At 38.5% G+C, this 19,466-nt stretch overlaps 1 protein-coding gene across 4 annotated transcripts in view; it reads right to left on the bottom strand.

Annotated features, from left to right (window-relative positions):
* The window catches only part of ARHGEF10 (Rho guanine nucleotide exchange factor 10), a 244,523-nt gene that overhangs the window by 189,127 nt on the left and 35,930 nt on the right, over positions 1–19,466 (bottom strand). The gene's annotated exons all lie outside the window — the stretch shown is intronic.

Here is a 19,466-nt window from a genome sequence, read left to right as displayed (position 1 = left end):
GAGCCAATTGTCCAGGGTCACAGAGTCAATATGTGTTTGCGGTGATATGTCAACCTAGGACTTCCTGGCTGTATGTCCTGTACTCTATCCATGAAACTATCCTGCCTCAAAGGTGACTTTCACCTTTGGAAGGGGAATCAGGGAAGGCTTCGTAAGAGAATATGGCTCCTAAGCAGGGCCTTGAAGGAAAAGAAGGTTCCTAACAGGAACAGATATATAGGGGATACATTCCAGGCATGGAAGAATACAGCCTGTATGAATTAAGAAAAAGTAAGAAAGTGAAGGTCAAGATATACTTGGATTTCACAAATGATGTGAAACAAGACTGGAAAAGAAGACTGGAGCCAGGTTGCTAAGAACCATACTGAGAAGTTCATGCTTCAACTTATATTCAGTAGAGAGCCCCTGAAGGTTTCTGAGCAGGACATATATAGAAGGTAAGACATATCTACTAAGCATATTAGAGGATATATAATGTTTGGTAGGCAAATTATACATGTTAAAAAACATAGGTAAAAGAGTTTTAAGCCTGTAAAAAAAAGCTACATAAATTAAGATATTACAAACCCCTCCATCTACTCTTTACAGTAGGAATATTGTTGGCCTGACTATATAAATAGAAAGGCCCTTAGACAATTCTCTAAATTCTTGGTAGGAGAAAGAAAAAGAAACTTAGCTGGATCACAAATGGGATCTAGTTCCCAAAATCATTTTAAGCAGTGCTCCAATCCAGGAGCCTCAAACTAATGGGATTAGCCATTGCCACATGACTTAGCTTGAGAAAGCCATCTCTAGCACAAATAGTGCTTGAACCTAAGACTGTAGATCACAGAAACTAGAGCTGAAAGAAACCCTGGAGAGTAGCTACTCTTCATTTTGTAGGAGAGGAAACTGAGGCCCTAAGCAGGTAAAGTGATAGAGCTGGGATCCAAAACCTGGTCCTACTTTTCCCTAGTTCCTTTAGATACCTCTGCTGGCTTTCCCTTGGATTCACTACAGTTTGCCTACACTCAGGTAGTCTTTATCACCAGCTTAAAAACCACCTACTATGAATATCGTGGAGCCATGAATCACTTTCACAGTAGTATAAGCTACTGCCACCGAGAATAACATGAATTTGAAGATTCAACTTATGAGAGGCAACTTAGAAAGCCATTCTTGGAGTCAGAAAGACTTGGGTATAAGATCTGGTTCTGACATATGGCTGTGTGACCCTGGGCAAGTCATATAGAAAGTTGCTCTCAATAGTTCTCTAAGGCTAGAAAGTGCAAAACAATAGCTGATCTGCCCTGGTAGAAAGAGTTCTCTACTTATGAAATCACAGTCCTTGGTCCTTCCATTCCCCTTTACCAATGAATAATACACAGATAATCTAAAACTTTTCTTTCACAAAAAAAAGGTCCATATTTAAATGTAAGGTGAATCTTTCACTCAAGACACAGGCTTCCTCTGATTACAGATAGAAAGCTATTGATTCTTTTTTAGAATAAAGTTTTAATCTAAAAGGGATTTATATCCACCAGTCCCCAAACAGCTTCACCAACAAGGAGCTATTCATAACCACAATTCCTGTTCTGTTCTCTTTCCTCCTAAAGCTTGGCTCTGACTTTTACCATCATTTTTAACTGCATAAAAACAGGCATCACTCAGAAACAATTCTGCTGAGTCAAAGACCAACTTCCTGTTCCCCACCATTTGATTTGGGGTCCTTGACCCATTGCAAACCCAATGTTGCCCTCTTATTATTTTCCAAAATTAAATGTGGGAGTACAGTATTCTCTTCTGTTAAAGCAGATTATGAGATTTTTAAAACACATTCTAACTGATTTTTTTTCCTCCTTAACTAAGATTAGAAGGGCAGCAGTATGAATTTCTCTTTTTCAACCATCTTTTACAGCCGGATATTGTTGCTAATTTTACAAAAGAAACATTGGTATTTTTTAAACTTGTAAAACTTTTAATTAAGACTTTCATTATTAAATATTTCAATGTCATTTATAAAACATCACAATTTTGTTTTAGGAGAAGCAGCAGGCATGTAGTAGAAAAGGCACTACACCTAGATTTTAGTGCCAGATGTAATATTTACTGTATGAACAAATCACTTAGCATCTCTGAACCTCTATTTCCCCATTTGCAAAATGGGACCAATGATACTTTCACTGCCTACCTTACAAAGCCACTTGCAGTAAAAGCGCTACATAAGCTATAAATTATTTTATGGATATGAGCTATACAATCTTTTAATAAGGAATGGCTTCACTTGGACATGATAGGATTTTAAACTGGAAAGGATCTTGGAGGCTATCTAGTCCAATCTCTTCCAGGTGTGCAAAAAAGGTCTAAAGCAATTTGCCAAGTTTGCTCATATAAGTGGCAGAGCTAGGATTCAAACCCATGTCATCTGAATCCCAATCCCATGACCAAGGCAGTTACTACTTGCATAAGTGAAGGGAATTTCACATGGGTAGTCCCTTACACTGATGAAATCACAGGTCAGTACCATATGCCCCACAAAAAAATGTGTGTATGTATATATGTATGTATATGTATACGTGTGTGTTTCATATACATGTATATGTGTGTATAGTTATCATTACCGTTGTTATTACTGAATAAAGTCTTTTCTCAACTTCCCAGATGAGAGAAAAACTCAAGGATATCAAAGTAGGAATACTGTATTATATGGGATTATTTATTACATTTAATTAATTAATAGAAATTATTAAATAAACCATCTATGCCCTTGATGTTAATATTTAGACATACTTCTTTTTGGGAATCAAGCACTAAAAGGTAATTTTCAAAGTTACCCAATCTCTATAAATTACATTAAAACGATAATGAATTTCAAATCTCTCTCAAAAATAATGACTCTAAGATGGCTTATTCAGAATCTCATATCCAAATTCTAATCAAGTAGTTAAAAAGCACTTTCCAAATTCCCAACACAAAGGGGCTTCCTAGGCTTAACCATCTTTGATCTACAACCTTTAATTACCTCTCAGGCACTTAAACTACTATTTTCTCCTCCTTATTGCACCTGCGTGAGTGGAGGCAGAGAGAAAATAAACCCATGATTTAGGATGTTTTGGTTGGTTTTTTTTTCTGTTCACAAGTTAAAAAATAATTTATTAAGTCTTATTTTAGTGGTCTACTTCAAACCCTTCCATTACACACATGGTTAATCATTATACAACAAACACAAAAATCTAATGTAGAATTCAAAAATCAGTTGATTTTAAGTGACATTCTTTTTTTTTAATTTTTATTTTTAGTTTACAACACACAGTTCTACATAATTCTGAGTTCCAGATTTTCTCCCCTCCCTATTCCCTCCCTCCCCAAGACGGCATGGAATCTCATATAACTACCACAAATAATTTCGCATTGAATTAATTTATACACTAGTCAAGTTGTGGAGAAGAATTATGACCAATGGAATGAATCATGAGAAAGAAGAAACAGAACCAACAACAAAAACCAAAAAGAAAAACAACCCAAAAACAAAAACAAAAGAGAAGAAAAAAAATAGGGGGGGAGAAAAAGGCGAGCATGAAGTCTGCCTCAATCTGCATTCATACTTCACAGTTCTTTCTCTGGATGTAGATAGCATTCTCCATCGTGAGTCCTTTGGAGTTGTCTTTGTACCTTGTGTTGCTGAGAAGAGCAAAGTCTGTCAGGGTTGGTCCTCACAGAATCCACATATCTGTGGTTGTGTATAATGTTCTCCTGGCTCTGCTCCACTCACTCTGCATTATGTCGTGTAGGTTTTTCCAGGTTGTTATGAAGTCCGTATCATCCCCATTTCTTATGGCACAATAGTATTCCATTACCTTCATATACCACAGCTTGTTCAGCCATTCCCCAATTGATGGGCAACCCTTTGATTTCCAATTCTTAGCTGCCACAAAAAGAGCCGCTATAAATATTTTTGTACATATGGCTCCTTTTCCTGCTTGTGTGATTTCTTTGGGATACAACCCAAGAAGTGGTATTGCTGGGTCAAAGGGTATGAACTTTTTTATAGCCCTTTGGGCATAGTTCCAAATTGCTCTCCAAAATGGCTGGATCAGCTCACTACTCCACCAGCAATGTAACAGTGTCCCAATTTTCCCACATCCTTTCCAGCATTTATCATTTTCCTGGTTTGTTATTTTAGCCAATCTGACAGGAGAGATGTGGTATCTAAGAGTTGTTTTGATTTGAATTTCTCTAATCAGTAGTGATTTAGAGCATTTTTTCATATGCCTACAGATATCTTTAATTTCTTCCTCTGAAAACTGCCTGTTCATATCCTTTGACCATTTCTCAATTGGGGAATGGCTTGTTTTCCTATATATTTGGCTCAGTTCTCTGTATATTTTAGAAATGAGGCCTTTGTCAGAGATACTAGTTGTAAAGATTTTCTCCCAATTTTCTGCTTCCCTCCTAATTTTTGTTGCATTGGCTTTTTTTGTACAAAAACATTTCAATTTAACATAATCAAAATTATCCATTTTGCATTTTGTAATGCTCTCTATCTCTTGTTGGGTCATGAATTCTTTTCTTTTCCATAAATCTGATAAGTAAACTATTCCTTGCTCTCCCAAATTACTTATAGTATCAGCCTTTACTCCTAAATCATGAACCCATTTTGACTTTATTTTGGTATACAGTGTAAGATATTGGTCTATGCCCTACCATTTTCCAATTTTCCCAACAGTTTTTGTGAAATAGTGAATTATTAGCCCAGAAGCTGGCCTCTTTGGGTTTATCAAAGAGTAGATTGCTATAGTTGTTGACTTCTCCATCTTGTGTTCCTATCCTATTCCACTGATCCACACCTCTGTTTCTTAGCCAGTACCAGGTAGTTTTGATGACTGATATTCTATAGTACAGTTTAATAACTGGTATGGCTAGGCCACCTTCTCTAGCATTTCTTTTCATTAATACCCTAGATATTCTAGACCTCTTGTTTTTCAGATGAATTTTGTTATTATTTTGTCCAGCTCAGTAAAATAATTTTTTGGTAGTTCAACTGGTATGGCACTGAATAGATAGATTAATTTAGGCAAAATTGTAATTTTTATTATATTAGCTCGACCTAACCATGAGCAACTGATATTTTTCCATTTATTTAGATCTGCCTTTATTCACAAGAAAAGTGTTTCATAGTTATGTTCATATAGGCCCTGAGTTTGTCTTGGCAGATAGACTCCCAAATATTTTATAGTGTCTACAGTAACTTTGAATGGAATTTCTCTTTCTATCTCTTGCTGTTGGGCTTTGTTAGTAATGTATAGGAATGCTGAGGATTTATGTGGGTTTATTTTATATCCTGCAACTTTGCTAAAGTTGACCCAATTCATAAAGTTTGGATTCAGTCAAAAGACCACACTTGAGGACCTACAGGGCCACATGTGGCCTTGAGGCCACAGGTTCCCCACCCCCAATAGACCATTTTAAGGAGTTGCTAACTCACCTCCACTCACCTGAACCTCTACCCCCATTATAACTCCTCATGCCACAACCCAATTAATCTTCGTTACACACAAATTAGGTCATGACATGCCCTTGTTCAAAATCTTTCAATGGCTCCATCTCACCATCAAAGTTCAAACTTCTTTATTTAGTTTTCAAAATCTTCCACAATTTAGCAGCACTTTATCTTTAATGATAACTTAATTTTGCTGGAAAGCCCTCCACATACAATTTCCAAACAAACTGAGTTATTCTCATTCCCTCAATGTTCTGTATATTTATGCCTCTGGCCTTTGCTCATAATTGTTCCTGAAGTCTAGAATGCCCTCCCACATCTTTCCACATCCTATTCCCAATTAAAATGCTACCTCCTCCAAGTCTTTTTAGTGCCCCAATTAGTAATAAGCTTTTTCTTTTCAGATTTTACATTGTTCTGCTTGCTCTTTTCTAATGTACTTAATTAGCATGAATAAATCTGTCTTTTACAGGATGTCCCAAAATTCTCAGTGCCATTTAAAACTACACAATGCCTCTCACTATATACGGAAAAGATTTGACATAACATGATTAATCTAAAAGGTGGGTGAGAAGGGGCTCTTTCATTTGGCTGAGTAGCAAGAATAAGCTACATCTTTAAAATGATCAGATTGGAACAGTTTCTCTTTCTAGTGGCATCCAAGGGGTAAAGGACTTGTTCAACCACAGGATAGACACCATGAGCTGAACTGAGTGAGGGGAAGGACTACCTTTTAAGTCCAGTAACCCTGAGAAATGGGTTTTGATGTGGTCTGTTTCAATTGGCCTTTTCAATTCTAGGAACAGGTGATAGAATCTGCATCCCAGACTTGGGCAATGACAACTTTCAAGACAGGATTTCAAGCTCAATATTGCTGCCAACCCTGCAGGCAAGCCCTGAGAAGCCAGCTTGCCTGAGATGAGCCCAAAGAGGACTTTGAACTTGGAACCTGATGGGACTGTGCTATATAGGAACTGAATTAAGCTATGAGCCTAATCCCCTTCCCCTCTCTAGAGACTGAGGTGGGCCAAGGCAGGAATTATGCCCTCCCACATGTTGGAGGGGTGAATGCTTGAATATAGCTGGTTCTTGTTATGCCTTTAAAGTATTTCTTTGTAAAAGCTAATATGACTGTTGAATGGTTAAATGAAATTGGGGTACCAGGGACCCCCTAAAATTGAGGGAACAAAATCAGTGGGAGATGGAAGCGATGGTAGAAATTAGATGTCCCCAAACCCCTTTAAGGATACTAGGGAAGGGGTGAAATGTAACATGCCTGGCCTTCAGGCTGTGGGAGCCAGTTCTGCTGTTATAATAATAGCACTTACTCTGCCCTTCCAACACCCTCTGTCTTGCAAGAGTTGGGATAATTTTTGTAAATGTCTTTGCAAACCCTAAAGTGCTAGATGAACACTAGTTGTTGTTATCATTATTAGTAATTATTATCTTACTTTGGATCTTATTAGCAGTGTAACCCAGGGCAAATCAATTAACCTTTCTAGGCCTCAGATTCCTAACGAGTAAAATAATAAATCTGGGCTAGTAGCCTCTAAAGTCCCTTCCAGATCTCAATCTGTGATCCTATAACCTCTCAGATTCAGTTTCCTGATCTCTAAAATACGAATACTATGACCTGTACCACTTACATAAAACAGGGTTGGTGTAAGGAACAGAGGTCAAACACATAGCCCAGATGCCACATGAGGCTGGCAACACTAGAGTGCTGCCCAAACCAGATTAAAATATAAATGGGAAATATTTAACAAAATAAATAAAAATGTAATAAAACAAACTATTATTTTATGGTTTCCTAAGTCAATATGTGGCCCTCAGGGATCTTCATACAGTTTAGTGTTACCCGTTTCTACTCGAGTTTGGCACCACAGATATAACTACCCTGGTGAATATACAGAGGCAATGTATTCACTAGAACATAATGTTAAAGAGATAGCTAATGATCAAAAAGAAGGAAGCACTAACATGGCTTCATTGAGAACTAGACTAAAAATACTTCTTTTCTTGATAAGGTTGTTTTGTAAAATCAAGGGAATGCAGTAAATATCTTTTACCAAGATTTTATCAAAGCATATGCTAACAGTCTTTGTTGACAAGATGGAAAGATACAGACTAGATAATTGTACAGTTAGAGTCAAAACTAACTGAATTGTTGAACCCAAAAAGTCTTCTTAAATGTAATGTCAACTTGGAAAGTCATATCTAATAGAGTAAATGAAAGGTCAATGCCTGGTCCCGACCATTTTAATATTTGTATCAGTAACTGGACAAAAGTGAAGACTAGACAAAATGGTGGATGAGGGTCAACATGATCCACCATTCTCTTCTCTTTTGCTTTGGTCTTTGACAGAGGAGGCACCCATTCTTCTCACCAAGACCAATCCCTCTAAATGTATCCTTCATCACATCCTTTCCAGTCTATTCCAGCAGACTGTTCCTGAAATCATCACTTATCTCTCTGAACTTCAAATTTCTCCTTCCTTCCCGATTAACCACAAGCACACAGACCTCCTAAGAAAAAGTTCCCTTGATCCTATTGCTAATTCCTTGAGATATCAACCTACACCTCTCCTCTCAAGGGTGTGTTGGTAAATGTTTAACAAACAGCTCTCAAAAATTACTGAAGGCACACTTGTAAGTTTAATCTGCATTGTTAACATTTTCTCTATCACTTTTTCAAGTCTAGGTAATCAACAAAACAATAAATGAAGTTTAGATTTTTACTGTTTGCTGATTTTTAAGGTATAAATGCTCATGATGAAAATTTAACAATGGGCATTAGCTTTCAGAGCCAAACTTTTAGAAAAAACTGGCTATACTCATTTTTTAGAACCAAACTTTTAAAAAAGCTGGCTATACTCATTTTTTAGAACTAGACTTTTAGAAAAAGCTGGCTCTACTCATTTCATCCATATCTTTCCCTTTCACTCAACTTCTTGCACCCAGTTTACAAAATCATAGATCAGTTTCATCCTTGAAGCTGCTTTCTCCACAGTAGCCAGTAATATGCACATTATAGGTGTTTAATATCTGTTTACTGACTGACAGGTCTCTTAATTGCTAAATCTGATGGCTTTTTCTGAGTCCTCATCTTTCTTGTTTGTTTGTTTACCTCTGTGCAGCATTTGCTAATGTTACTACTCTTGCTTTCCTGGGTATTTTTTTCCTCTCTGGTTTTTCTTTCAAGTTTTTTCTCTTGATTCTCTTCCTACCTGTCTTCTGGCTATTTCTTAATCTCCTCTACTGAATCATTATCCTTGTCCCTAAATCTGGAGGTAATTCAAAGCTCTATCCTGATCCCTCTTCTCTCTCTATACTTCTCAAGGACATCATTAGCTCATAGGTTCAATTTTCATCTCAATGCACAATAGTCTCAAATCTATTTAATCCCTCTCTTGAGTGGCAGTCCTATAACAACTGTCTATTAGACATCTCAAAGGGCAGGTCCCAGAGGCAACTCAAACTCAAAATATTCAAAGCATTACTCACTATTTTTCTCTCCAAAACTAATCCCTTGTTAGCGATCTTCTGAACATCTGACTATAACAAAGGGTTGCCCACTCTCAGAAGTATAAAACAGTGAGGAGAATAAGCAACATCCATACAAAAAGTAAACTTGACTATCTCTGGACCCTGCATTCCTAGACCTTTGTCACTCACCTTTTCCTTTCCCCTGGCAATAAATGACCTACCTGATGTCATATCTTGTCTTCCTAGACTTTCAGTATACGTTTGTATGTTTGTAGGCACACACACACACACACACACACACACACACGGCTCCTGCTTGGCTAAACTCCTGGTCTTGGCACCCCTAGTTTGGCACAAGAACCTAATTTAGCCAAGTAGATGCACCCTTAGAAGTCTAGAATCAATTTTAGAGATTATCTAGTCAATGTTCTTCGATTCTACAGAAGAATCTGTGTCCCAGAAAAAGGAAGAGACTTGGCTACGATTGCACAGTAAGGAAATAAATTTGAAATTTGAAACCAGGTCCCCTAAATTTTCCGAACACATTTCCTATAGTTAACACAGATTATAAAGCATGCAACATTTTCAAGCATGTAGTATATACCAGGTGAAAAAGAATGTGTCGCTAACATATGTTTTAAAATCTGTTGAATTGATTTGTCTGATGAACCAACCCCATTTGGAGTTTTCTTGGCAAAGATACTGGAGAGGTTTACCATTTCCTTCTCCAGCTCATTTTACATATGAGGAAAGCAAGGCAGGGTTAAGTGACTTGCCCAAGGTCACATAGATAGCAAGTGTCTGAGGCCAAATTTTAACTCAGTAAGATGAGCCATCCTGACTTCAGGACTAGCACTCTATCCACTGTACCATATTATAAACTACATACATATAATAAACTATATACTATATTATAAACTATAAATTTAGATTACTTGTCATAGAATTATAGATCTAATGCTGGAAGGGATCTTCCTCCTTCTGGTCCAAACTTCTCATCTTATAGATGAAGAACTGAGGCCGAGACAGGTAAAGTAATTTGCCCCCAGGTCAGGAAAGTATTATTTGGCTAAGCTAGGATTTGAACTCAGGTCCTAAGACTCCAAGTTCAGCACTGTTTACAATGTATCATGCTACCTTCTGATACTCTGAGAAGTGGTTTTTGACAGTGGCCTTCCATTGATTATGTGATTTTTCTCTGGGCTTCTATGAAAAGAAAAAATAACCTGTGGCCCCCTTCTCCTCACATTTTCCTTATCCATCTGGTTAACAAAGCAGAGCTTTTTGCCTAAGCTTATGAAACAGGAAGTATAAAAGGAAATTCCTAACTAGGAGTTTCCAGGTGTCTTGAAAGACTGTATATTCTCTGTTAAAGTACTAGCTCTGTGTATGTACATGTATATAAAAGAATTAACCTCATCTCTAGAACAGGAAGTCTCCAAATAACTAATATGTTGCATTTTTCCCTTAAAAATGAAGCTACCTTGAGGCCATGTGTGGCCTTCTGGGTCCTCAAGCACAGCCCTTCATTCAATAGAGACGCAGTGCTTGAGGACCTGGAGGGCTGCATGTGGCCTGGTGGCCATAGGTTCCCTACCCCTGACCTAGACAAAACAGTGACCTTGCTTTTTGGGCTTAGCTTTGTTTCAACGTCTTTCTCACACACTCATGTACAAGGGAGAGCAGCAAGGGTTTGGAGTTGGGGGGAAAAAAGAAACAGAATAACTTTTAAAAAAAGTAAAGTTACTTATAGATTTTTTTTCTGAAAAATCATATCACTTTGAGCATAAAGTACTACTCTTGGTACAAATGTCAAGTATGTTACAAACTTTACAAGATCCAACTTCTTCACAGATTTATAATAAAAGTATCATTTGGAAATATGGTTTATTAAAAAAAAACTTGTTCTACATATGCAGTCATCATTTCCTAAACCTTTTAAATATTATAGAGCTGGGACAAACCTTAGGTCATCTAAGTACATGACCTAAGGTTATCTAAGTAGATAACCTTAAGTTACCTATCCACACAACTGTTTCAACAATCCGGCTAGCAGCTGCTGTGGGGGGTGTAAAACCAAGACAAGCAGCTCACAGAACGCTGCAAACCCAGGTTCTTTTGATCGGCTTTACTAAGGAAAGCAATGTTAAGGGGTTAACAATCTTCCTTTAATCCAACATACAAATATCATTCACTTAGTTCAGGGGAAAAAGCCAGCATCCTGAACTTCAGAGCAAATACAAACAAATTACAAACATCAACTGACAGACCTTGTCTGATTCAAATCCCAATTCATAGTTACCAGAGACAAAGTCCCAACATTTGTTTTACAAACTAGAGGGCTCTTAGCTACAGCTGCCTGGAGTCTCCACATCAGCGTGCCGCCAAGAGTGAGAGCCTTGAGCAAATAGCACTGTCTTCCCTTTTTATGCAGTTTCAGATCATCAAATGTCATCTGAGAGACCAGAACTTAGGCTCCTTTGATTGGCTCTGGTGTTAGCACCTCCCTTCACTGGCCCCACCTGGAGCCCCAACTTAGTTACCAATTCACACCCACATAGGCTTAGCACCTAATAGATAGATAGGGATTTGGGCCTGGGGTTTAGCACCTAATAAGACTCAATCAAAGACACTGAATTAATCAAAGGAAACAAAGGCCAAACTCTTCAAGGATCCCCAGTACAACAACATAGAATCATTCTTTCTAAAATCTTTGATGGCTAGTCATCCAGCCTCTGAGCATTTCTAGCAATGGGGAACTCACTGCCCTGAAACAAGGCAAGAAAGGATATTTTTGAACAGCTCTAATTGTTAGAAAATTCTTCCTTATTTGGAGTCAACATCTACCTCAGTAAATGCCACCAACTGGTCCAAATTTTGCTATCTCCAGTTACAAAGACCAAGTCTTTTCTTCTCCTCTGCTGATGGAGGGAGGGAAGGGGACAGGAAGAGACAGAAGGAAAACTACCTGACTGAACACAAAAATTAGGCTCAGCACACACACATACAGTGTTTTAAAAGATTTCTTAAAGTTCCACCATTGACTGAAGACATTATATTAGATCACAAGGGTGGATTTTGTACCTTTCAATTTTTTTATATATTTTCCCTGATGGGAGGGGGGAATTTAATATAATGTTCCACATGAGGAAAGAGAAACAAAAGAGATGGAAAGTACAATATCCTTGAAATATCGGTAGAAATAACATTAAAGAAAAGATATTAACATCTGCTTTGCCACTGCATCCTGAGGACCATGGGACCTTTCCATCTGAATGGCAGCTAAAACTTCCCATATGGATTGTCTCCCCTGTTAGAATGTGAGATCTGAGAACAAGGTTTGCCTTGCTCTTCTATTTTATCTCCAGCACTTATACATAGTAAGCACTTCATAAATGTTTTGCACTGCTATTCATTCATTTGATTAATCAAAGAAGTTACAGTCTGACTGGGAACACAAAACACATAAAATGATATGTCGATATATTGCTTCACTATGATTTACAGGCAAAGACAGAGAATCCCACGGGTGTTCTAGGAAACCATATGATATAGTAGAAAGAGTCACTAAATTTGGAATAAGAAGACAGAGGTTGAATCTCAGCTTTGCAACTAATCCTTTATCTGGTACGACCCTGGGCATATTCACCACTTTAGGTCTTTTCTTCCTCTATAAAATGAAGGAGTTAGAATAGATGATCTCAGAGTTATCAGAAGGTAGCATGATACATTGTAAACAGTGCTGAACTTGGAGTCTTAGGACCTGAGGCACTCAGTGGGACAGTGGAGATAGCATTGGGCCTAGAGTTTGGAAGACATAAATTCAAATTCTTACTTGTTGTATGACCCTGGGCAAGTCGCTTAAGTTCTGTTTGCCTCAGTTTCCTCAGCTGTGATAATAATAGCACCTACTTTTCAGGGCTGTTTGTAATGGTAAGCAAAGTGGGACTTATTTTTTCTTTTGGAATCTTCCTCAGTACTATGGCAATCAAGTGTCTTTGATTGAGTCTTGCCTTTGTTTCAATCAAGAGTCTTTGTTTGAATCAAGAGTCTTTGATGACCTGCTTAAGTCATAAGAAAGCCTAAGTCACATGAGTTCGAGTCACATGATTGTGACACCCTCTGACCCTGAAGAAGTGTATATACACTCGGAGGTTAACATTTTGCTTTGTGGTTCATTCATTGGAAGAGGTTCCTGTGATTTGACCAGATGAGACACTGGGTAGCCGTTAAGGAGCCCCCCAGCTTTGAAAACCCAGATGTTGGTGTTTCTCTCTCTGGTAACTATGTATGTATTGCTATGGACAGACAGAAGCCCTGTCTGCTCATTTGTGCAATTTGCTCTGTATATAATTTCTGCTTGTAATTTCTGTTTGTGTTTTCTCTGAAGTTCAGGGTGCTGACTTTTTCCCCTGAACTAAGTGAATGATATATATATGTTTAATTAAAGTGAAATTGTAAACCCCTTAAAGTTGCTTTCCTCAGAAAAGCAGATCAAAGAACTTGTGCTAGCAGCCTTTCTGTATGCTGGTGTTGTTACACCTCCACAGCAGCTGCTAGTAGCATTGTTGTTACACTGTTGTGAGAATTAAATGATAAAATATTTGTGAAAGTGCTTAGAACAATACATACAGTAGGTGCTATATACATGCTTATTCTTTTCCTTTCCCCTTCCATTCTGGTGCTAAACTTATGAAAAAGCATAACCTGTAACTATACAGGAACTCCATTCACAACATCATTGACACATGGTCACTCAGCCTCTAGTTGAAGACTGCCAGTAAGGGGAACATGCTACCCCCCACCCAAAGCCACTCATTCCACCTTTACACTGATCTAAGTATTAAAAAATGTTATTACTCTTTCTTTCAGTTTTAATTATCTCTTGTCAAATGCAGAATACAGAAAGATTGCTCCAGGTCTGACAAATATGAAAGAACATGTATTTTTCTAGTTTTTCCAAGTCATGTTACCATAAGGACATGAAGAGTAAACCAGAATTATTAGCTGTAAAAGCAGGGACTTGCATGAGCTCCCTGCCAGGTCCCTCCAAAAACCTATAAAAAATGGCTCTGAACAAATTCTAGAACTGCAGAACCCACAAAATAGCAGAGGGAAGCAGGGATCCAGCCCAGGACAGCCCAGATGGTCGCTGGATGAGGTCTATCGAGCACAGAGAGGTGGGGAGTGGTGCCCGGAGAGGAGCAGAGTTCAGCATGGGCCATGCAGACCAACCAGACCAGGAGCTGAGCGGAACAAGCCCTAGAGCCCTGAATCAGTGAGCTGTGGCAGTTACCAGACTTCTCAACCCACAAAAACCAAAGACAACAGAGAAGGTTAGTGGGAAAAGCTGCGGGGAGTGAAAGGAGTTCACGATTCACCACCGCCCCAGGGACATCCGAGGTGGTACAGCTACAGACCTACAGCTGCAGTTGCTTCCAGCCCCAGGCCCACCTGGTGGGAGGAATTAAGTGGCAGATCAGAGCAGGAGTGCAGAACCTGCTTAAGATTTGCATCAGGTCTGGGTTGGTGGTTCTTGGGGAAGGAGGAGTACTGGTGTGACAGAGCTGGCTGTATAGAAATAGCTCTGAAATCAACAGCACATCCCCCCAAGCTTGGAACAAAGTACTCTTTACCCTAAAAGCAGTCATACCCTGACAGTCGTTGGCTGGGAACATGGCCAGGCAGCGAAAACACACTCAGATTCAGTCTCAGACTTTGGAATCTTTCTTTGGTGACAAAGAAGACCAAAACATAGAGCCAGAAGAAGTCAACAAAGTCAAAGAGCCTACATCAAAACCCTCCAAGAAAAACATGAACTAGTCTCAGGCCATGGAAGAGCTCAAAAAGGATTTGGAAAAGCAAGTTAGAGAAGTAGAGGAAAAATTGGGATGAGAAACGAAAATGATGTGAAAAAACCATGAAAAACAAGTCAATGAATTGCTAAAGGAGACCCAAAAAAATACTGAAAAAAATATTGAAGAAAACAACACCTTAAAAAATAGACTAACTCAAATGGCAAAAGAGCTCCAAAAAGCCAATGAGGAGAAGAATGCCTTGAAAGGCAGAATTAGCCAAATGGAAAAGGAGGTCCAAAAGACCACTGAAGAAAATGCTACCTTCAAAATTAGATTGGAGAAAGTGGAAGCTAGTGACTTGATGAGAAATCAAGATATTATAAAACAGAACCAAAGGAATGAAAAAGTGGAAGACAATGTGAAATATCTCATTGGAAAAACCACTGACCTGGAAAATAGATCCAGGAGAGATAATTTAAAAATTATTGGACTACCTGAAAGCCATGATAAAAAAAATAACCTACATATCATCTTTCAAGAAATTATCAAGGAGAACTGCCCTGATATTCTAGAGCCACAGGATAAAATAGAAATTGAAAGAATCCATAGATAGCCTCCTCAAAAAGATCCCAAAAAGAAAACTCCTAGGAATATTGTCGCCAAATTCCAGAGCTCCCAGAGCAAGGAGAAAATATTGCAAGCAGCCAGAAAGAAACAATTTGAGTATTGTGGAAAAACAATCACGATAATACAGGATCTAGCAGCTTCCACATTAAGGGATCCAAGGGCTTGGAATATGATATTCTGGAGGTCTATGGAGCTAGGATTAAAACCAAGAATCACCTACCCAGCAAAACTGAGTATCATGCTCCAAGGCAAAATATGGATTTTCAATAAAATAGAGGACTTTCAAGCTTTCTCAGTGAAAAGACCAGAGCTGAATAGAAAATTTGACTTCCAAACAGAAGCATGGAAAGGTAAACAAGAAAGAGAAATCATAAGGGACTTACTAAAGTTGAACTGTTTTGTTTACATTCCTACATGGAAAGATGATGTGTATGATTCATGAGACCTCAGTAATAGTAGCTGAAAGGAATATACATATATATGTATATGTATATATATACATATGTATGTGTCTAGGTATGTATATATGTAGGTGTATATATATGTATATACCTATAGACAGAGGGCACAGGGTGAGTTGAATATGAAGGGATGATATCTAAAAAAATAAAATCAAATTAAGGGATAAGAGAGGAATATATTGAGAGAGGGAGAAAGGGAGAGATAGAATGGGGTAAATTATCTCGCATAAAAGTGGCAAGAAAAAGTAGTTCTGTAGGAAGGGAAGAGGGGGCAGATGAGGAAGAATGAGTAAATCTTGCTCTCATTGGATTTGACCTGAGGAGGGAATCCATACACACCCAATTGGGTATGTTATCCCACAGGAAAGAAGGAGGAAGAAGATAAAAAAGGGTGGACGACAGAAGGGAGGGCAGACAGGGGGAGGAAGTAATCAAAAACAAACACTTTCGAAAAGGGACAGGGTCAAGGGAGAAAATTCAATAAAGGGGGATAGGTTAGGAAGGAGCAAAGCATAGTTGATCTTTCACAACATGAGTATTGTGGAAGGGTTTTACATAATGATTCACATGTGGCCTATTTTGAATTGCTTGCCTTCTTAGGGAGGGTGGGCAGGGAGGGAAGAGGGGAGAGAATTTGGAATTCAAAGTTTTAAAAAGAGATGTTCAAAAACAAACAAAAAAAAAGTTTTTGCATGAAACTAGGAAATAAGATACATGGGCAACGGGGCATAGAAATTTATCTTGCCCTACAAGAGAAGAAGGGAAAGAGGATGGGAGGGGAGTGGGGTGACAGAAGGGAGGGCTGAGTGGGGAACAGGGCAACCAGAATATATGCCATCTTGGAGTGGGCGGGAGGGTAGAAATGGGGAGAAAATTCATAATTCAAACTCTTGTAAAAATCAATGCTGAAAACTAAATATATTAAATAAATTAAATAAAATAATTTTTAAAAATAATTTAAAAAAATGTTGACAACAGGTCCACATTTAGCAGACTTTTCAAATGTAATTGACATTGGTTTGTCCATTGACTGAGCCTATGAAATGGCAAAAATTCAAAAGTGGCACTATGGGTGTTGTGCCAAAAAGAGCGGGCGAGACCTGGATATAAATTTTGATGTGGATTTATTCAAGCGCGTGATGGTTCAGAGTAAAGACTCAAATGAACAGCCCCGAGCAGGGGTAGGGTCAGGTTATTTAAAGGGAAAGAACACAAACTGATTTCCATGGAGATGGGAACACAAACAATGGGGTCTGTGGAGATGGGAGCACAAACAGTGGGGTGAGCTGGGGCAAGATGGAAGGTAAACTGGGGGTGGCGGGGTGGGACGGGGCACAACATAGGCAGCTCCCACATGAACTTAACCAACAACATATTGACATAGAAATATCAAACAAAAGGCTGTGTCATATAGATCGGCTTCTAAAAATGGAGATGTTCATCATAGCAACATAAAACCAAGTAACTGCTATCAGAAATTACAGAGAAAGCTATCCTTTGGGAGCTCAAACTGGTTGATTTGTGCAGATTTTGCAAGAAAACATTATCCCTACAGATTACAAACTATATGGGAGGAAAATATACAGTAGAGACAGTTGATGAAATCATAACTATTTGGAAACAGGATGAAAAAGCTATCTTCCTTGTCACTCTGACTGCAATGGGAACAAGTCCCTCCCTGCTATATTTCTTTTATGTTTATTCTTTGGTAGACTCTTGGGCAGGTAGAAAAATAATTACTTTTTGTAATTAGATAAAAGTGTTGGAATATAACATCATTGGGACAACTTCTTGGGACTTCAGTTTCATCACCTCTAAAATGAGGAAGTTGAACCAGATGATTTCTTTTTTTTTTAATATTTTTTTATTTTTAGTTTACCACACACGGTTCTACATAATTTTGAGTTCCAGATTTTCTCCCCTCCCTGTCCGCTCCCTCCCCAAGACGGCATGGAATCTCATATAACTACCATGTATAACTTCGCATTGAATTAATTTATACACTAGTCAAGTTATGGAGAAGAATTATGACCAATGGAATGAATCATGAGAAAAAAGAAACAGAACCAACAACAACAAAAAAAAAAAAACAACCCAAAAACAAAAGAGAAGAAAAAAGGCGAGCATGTAGTGTGCCTCAATCTGCATTCAAACTTAACAGTTCTTTCTCTGGATGAAGATAGCATTCTCCATCGTGAGTCCCCTGGAGCTGTCCTTGCACCTTGCATTGCTGAGAAGAGCAAAGTCTGTCAGGGTTGGTCCTCACGGAATCCATATATCTGTGGCCGTGTACAATGTTCTCCTGGCTCTGCTCCGCTCACTCAGCATTATGTTGTGTAGGTTTTTCCAGGTTGTTACGAAGTCCGTATCATCCCCATTTCTTATGGCACAATAGTATTCCATTACCTTCATATACCACAGCTTGTTCAGCCATTCCCCAATTGATGGGCATCCCTTTGATTTCCAATTCTTGGCTACCACAAAGAGAGCCGCTATAAATATCTTTGTACATATGGGTCCCTTTCCCTCTTGTGTGATTTCTTTGGGATACAACCCTAGAAGTGGTATTGCTGGGTCAAAGGGTATGAACATTCCTATGGCTCTTTGGGCGTAGTTCCAAATTACTCTCCAAAATGGCTGGATCATCTCACAACTCCACCAGCAATGCAACAATGTTCCAATTTTCCCACATCCTCTCCAGCATTTATCATCCTCCTGTTTTGTTATTTTAGCCAAGAACCATGTGATTTCTAAAGTTCCTTAGAGCCCCAGAATCTGTGGTTTCATGAAAGTATGCTCATTACAATGCTTTAAAAAGGAAGTCCCACACACCTGCCTTGGGGAAGGGAGGAAGCTACAAACTCACTTAATATAAGATAAGAAGAAAGAGGATAATAATCAAGAAAAGCAGAGTGGCATAGTGCAAATAAGGCTATTCAAAGAGTCAGGAAGACCAGGTTCTAGTCTTTATCCTGATAAATATTGGCTCTATGACTATGAGCAAGTCATTTGTTCTCTCAGTGCCTCCCATCAACTTATCAGTGGGTTGCTGATCTTAATGGATAGAAAGATTTCCCATATCAGAAGTTCCTGGGGGGCAGTGGTGCAGTGGATAGAGCACTGGCCCCAGAGTCAGGAGAGCTTGAGTTCAAATCTGGCCTTGGATACAACACTTACTAGCTATGTGACCCTGGGCAAGTCACTTAACCCCAATTGCCTCGCCAAAAAGAAAAGTTCCTTACACTAATGAAATTAGAGGTCCAGATTAAAAAAACAAAATAATAGCACCTAAAATTTCTATAATGCTTTAAGTTTTGCTCATAACAACCCCACAATGTAGAAAGTAACATACCTCCCCAACCTGAAAACTCTTTTGTCACTTAATGAGCTGTGTGACCTTGGAAAAGTCACTTATATTTTGTAGGGATTGATGAAGAATGAAGTGAGCTGAACCTGGAGAACAATTTATACAGTAGCAACATTGTAAGGCCAAATAATTTTGAAAGACATAACTGTTGAACATAATGATCAATCATGATTCCAGAGGACTGGTGACAAAGCATTACTACCTACTTCCTAACAAAGAGAAGAAAGAAGAAACATCCTTTTATTGAA

Source organism: Trichosurus vulpecula, chromosome 3, assembly GCF_011100635.1.
Source record: "Trichosurus vulpecula isolate mTriVul1 chromosome 3, mTriVul1.pri, whole genome shotgun sequence".
NCBI lineage: Eukaryota > Metazoa > Chordata > Mammalia > Diprotodontia > Phalangeridae > Trichosurus > Trichosurus vulpecula.
Note: the sequence above shows the minus strand (reverse complement) of the source record. Positions and strands in the feature narration are given on the sequence as shown.